General features: G+C 35.2%; 1 protein-coding gene across 3 annotated transcripts in view; it reads right to left on the reverse strand.

The window, feature by feature from the left end:
• Positions 1 to 5192, reverse strand: part of LOC107170717 (mutS protein homolog 5-like) — a 35978-nt gene that overhangs the window by 18616 nt on the left and 12170 nt on the right. The window lies entirely within an intron of this gene.

Genomic DNA, 5192 nt, shown 5'->3' on the forward strand with positions numbered 1-5192 from the left:
CAACAGTACCTATTAATAAAATATATTTAGGCAGTCTTGTAAAAGATACTTTTAAAAAGTAGGTATTCAAGTACAGATACAGATATTTATTTTCAAAAGTATATGAATACTTGGGAAAAAACTAAAATAGTATTTATAGATACTTTCAAATACTTTCAAGTATTTTTTTTATATGAAAATGTGTTTCACCTTTTTATCTTGGCTTAAGAGGACGCTACACCCGCATGTGTTGTCTCCGTCTTACAAGTGTGTAACATTGCAAAAACTGTTTCGCGCGGGAAAGAACCGAGAAACGAGTTATAAACTTATAACTAAGAAACAAAATTTTCACCACATAAAAAGGAGAATTTCGTCTGTGCAATATCGATTTTATTTTTTCGATAACAGAGCTACAAAAAAAGTAATTCATGCTTAAAAACACACAAAATTAATGTATTATAAAACAATAAGAATTTTATTTTGTATAAGTGATATCGAAAAAATAAAAACGATATTGCACAGACAAAATTCTCCTTTTTATGAGGTGAAAATTTCGTTTCTTAGTTATAACTGTAGCTTTCTCGGTTCTTTCCCGCACGAAACAGTTTTTGCAATGTTACGCACTTGTAAGACGGAGACAACCAGTGGTGTAATTAGGGGGGGTGGGGGATTTGGGTGTCGTATCCCCCCCATGACCTTTTTTTTTTAAGACTGGTTAACTACATTCACCTATGTACTTCTTTATCTAATAATATTATTATTTTTTTTTTTATATATACAGGGTGATTTTTTAAGCATGCTCGCCCCATTTTTATGCTTAAATTATGCATATATTCAAATTCTGATTTTTGGAATTTTTAAGTGTAGTTAAAGGCGATATTTTTGAGTACTTAGATTTTTCACAACTTTTAAGGAGTATCCTGTAGTGATACCAACTTTGGTTTTTCAAATGACAACCTATATGTTTTAAAGCAAAATGTGATTCAGATAATTTTTCTGAAAATTTTGACATATTGCAATCAAAATTCGAACGAATTTATTCCATGTCTCATTTCTATAGACTCTTTTATATAAAAATAAATATTGTATATATAAACTTTATGTACTACAATACATTATGTATTATAGGTGCGCTCAAACTTAAAGTCACAGTTATTCAAAATGCATAATTTCTTTTGTGTACATAACTCTCCATATCATGGTAATAAATTGGAGATTTCAAAGTTTTCTTTCTTAAAATATATATTTAATATAATATAGTTATATGCATAATGTCTTATAACATTGATGTACCAGATAGGTTTAATTTTTTATCCATATCCCTTTAAAGATTTAGTTAAGAAAAATTTCTATACACATCATGTTATAATAGTATAGTATAAACATTAATTTATTTATTCTTTTTATAAACATTATATATTTTTTTCTGTATTTTGGTTTTCATAGCTAAGCCTATATAATAGTATAAGTTACCTTTAAGGTATTTAAATCGCTAATATTGCAGAAAGTTTAGGAAAATAACGCGCTCGGAATTCTAATGTTGCTGGCCGATAAGAACGATTACCTATCGTACTCGCTGGCTAGTAACAAACGTTTTCGTCTAGGAGATTTTTAAATTTATCCGTCTCTGTGTTGAAAGGGACGTTTTTAGTTCATTTGCAATTCTCAATTCGACCAGCGACTACATACGCACATTTAAAAAATGGCTACTCATTACCGTAACACACACGAAATACAAGTCGAACTAGTCCATATCCTGCATGAAATAGTTGTGGGCTTCATGGACGGATTGTATGACGAACACTACAACATGCACACCTGGCTCCTTACTTTTCTGAATTCTATCGACCAAGATACCATATCGAAACTTGTCGAGCTGTTTCAAGAGTCGGAACCCGTGGATTCCACTGTGGTCCTCGAAGACGTAACGCACGACGCAGAATATTCTAATGACACCAATGACCAGGTCGTGTCAATTTTCGTCGGCAGAAGTGCAATATTGTCGAGTGGCGACGCGCCGTCCTTGGAGTTGGGGCCTGTCGAACCCACTCCGATTACCGAGGACGGCCCACTCGACGATTCGGTGAAGAAGACGTGTGAAGCTGAGAACGAAATTGAGCCGGCTCAGGGCATTGAAGAGCCAGACAGCGGTGAGGTCGTAGGTAGGCTGGACCCGCCAGCAACAACCGGAAAATCCGACCAGCCACGAAGGTACAAGACCTCGTGCTGGAAAGGCGTCAGGCGGATTTTCCGACGTCTATGTTGCTGGCGAAGAGAAACCGTCCGCGACCCACGTTAGTCTGGCGGTCCCCTAAGGGCTGAAGATGTCGTCAGGAAGACGGCGACGTATAGGAGGGGAGGATACGGGAAAGAGCACGGAAGGTGCACGGCGGTAAGTCACCCGAACGCGTTTCCCGACCACCCCCGTAGCGACGGGTTCACGAGCGTAGCGCGCTCGGTCGTCGTTGACGCGCGAGACCCTCTGGCGGCTCGGCGAGCGCCCGGCAGTTACGGTCGCGTGGATCGACGGACGACGATGTCGACGGCACGGTGGTTAGTTGAAGTAACGGCGAGGGCAACGATTCCGCCCCGACCGTACCTACGATGATGACGACGGCGATGGCGACTCGTTACGATGGCAGTGGCGGACACCTCGGCACGGGGTAAGTGGTATATAGAGATTTATGCGCTAGGAACACGGACGTCAGCGGCACCGGACCCGAGGAAACTATGAACGTTTCAGGATCCGGTGGCGTGCGACTTCGTGGCGACGGTCATTGCAGGACAAAGACGCGGCTGAAGGGACGACGCCAGGACGAAAATTACCGATTGTCAAGGATCGCGGCACGTCGCTCGTGCGGCGGTCCGATGGCTCTCGCCTTTTCGTCCCGCGGTAAACCCACATCGGCCGGGTCGCTTGTCCGCATAGCGATCACCGTCCACTCCGCATGTGCCAAATCTCGATTCTCTCGCTTCGTTTCCTACGGTATCCGCCGCAAGTCTGTCGCTAGAGTCGTCTCGCCGTCAACCATCAAAGCGCTAACATCGCGCACTAGCCGCCGTTGCTTGTCGCCGTCGACCATCGCTCCCGCGGCCGTCTCGGTCTGGCATCGCCGGCTGGGCAAGGTCGTCACGCGTCCGAGCAAACGCGCCCGTGACACTTGTCTACCCGTGGGACCGGTCGTGGAACGTTGTGAAGGTGACCAGTGGCCAAAACTGTTACAAATCCGCACCCAATCGCCATCCCGTATCCTCCCCTCCTTGTTTTTGTGTCTCCTGACTGACGTATTTTTTTTTTATTTAATTTTATAACTTTTTTTTGTGTATATACTGTTGTTGTTTATCTCCTTCTTCTATATTGTTTGTCTCCCCCCCCCCCCTTTTCGACTAAATCTTGTACATGCAATATTTAAATTATAGTCATTTTGTACTATTTTTTCTCTTTTTTTTTTTAAATGTTTCCCCTTTTTGTATTTGGACCATGAGCATTCCACCTACCCCTTTTTTGACTTTAAAAATCTTTTACTTGTAAAAATGTAATAATTTAGCCATTTTGTGCTAATTAATAAAAATGTATACATATTATATCTTCAAAAATGTTTTCCTTATAATAATAGCAACTTTGCTCTATTTTTTGACAGTTATAAAATATTTTTTCAAAACTGTATGTTCATTTTTTTTATTTGAAACATGTACCTATATAAATTTATACATTTGTAACTGTTCGTTCAATTTTTATAATATTTGAATTTTGTAATTGATTATAAATTTGTTAAATTAATAAAAGATAATTTTTGTATACACAAGCAATTTTAGTTTCTTCTTTTTTTCGTATTGTTAAGTGTGTAAATCAAATGTTAATGACAAAAAAATCATTAAATGGTATAATATGTCTCACGTTGTACGATATAAGATATATAAAATAATTGTCTTAGAGTGATTTACTACATTATTCATTTTGTGACTAGATTTTATTTGCCCAAATAAAAAGAAATGCGAAAAGGTTTGATGTTAAATTGGACAGTTCTACATCATCTGGAATATTTAGTTTTAATTTTTTGAGCTCTTTAAAAAAAAATAATGAATATCTTAAAACGTTAAAACTCTACCATCACTTTCTCTCTCTCTCTCTACCATATACACAAATTTAACTCGAGAATTCTTAATCAAATATTCAAAATAATACCATACTCAATGATAATACCGATTTTCTTTTCCCATGCATTTCGATATAATAGCATGACAATAGTAAGACAATAGTAGGACATCTTCCTCTTAACCTTTTATATAAAAATAATTTCTATTTAATAAAACTAAATTATTCGTAATTTAATATGCAATTATTTATTCTTTCTGTTGTCTAATTTTATCTAAATATAGAATACATTTCCAAATTTATGTTTACCTATAAAATTATAAGTGTATATTTTTTATCATTAGGTACATACTTGAAACAATTAAAATCGCTAATAATACAAAAATATAGCTAATATTATAAATTAATTAATAAATTAAAAAAATTAAGTAAATATTATATAACTTTAAATAAGTTTAAGAGTATAAAATAATTAATAATTAATAAATATATTTGGGTTTCTGTCAACGCAAAATTAGAAATTAGACAAAAAAAATATTTTATATTAAATAAAAAAATATTGGTAACGACGACACGTCACGATCTCGGATCTAACATAATTTTATAAAACCAAATAAAAGGATTGATTCAGGGACTAAAATTGTGTGCAGTACGACACACTTTGTGTAGTACGAAATGCCAAGCGTGTAATACGAAATTAAAAAGTGTGTAATGCTTTTATTACACTTTTTTCTTCATTAATTAAAAAATTCTTGTTGGGAAATTGATAGATAAGAATTTAATGTATACCATCTATGTTATCAATATTTTGATTATATGTTTATTTCCTTATATTATCAGCTATGGCTATTGCTATTTTTAGAATTATTATTATATTATAAAACCATTGATTAAGACATATTATACAGTACCTACAGTTTTATATATAGTATACCATTATACTTCTAATCTATGATAAGATTAATATCAATCAATCAACTACGATCTATGATTCCAGATTTTATTTTAGTTATTATTTAATCTACTTTATTCAATATTGGTTTGAAAATTTAACTATTTAAGTATTAAATATTTTAATATTAATAATGTATAAGTGGCTGATAAAAAAAAGAGAAGA

The sequence above is a fragment of the Diuraphis noxia genome, unplaced genomic scaffold (genome assembly GCF_037042655.1).
Source record: "Diuraphis noxia isolate RWA-SAM2 unplaced genomic scaffold, SU_Dnox_SAM2 contig0003, whole genome shotgun sequence".
Classification (NCBI taxonomy): Eukaryota; Metazoa; Arthropoda; class Insecta; order Hemiptera; family Aphididae; genus Diuraphis; species Diuraphis noxia.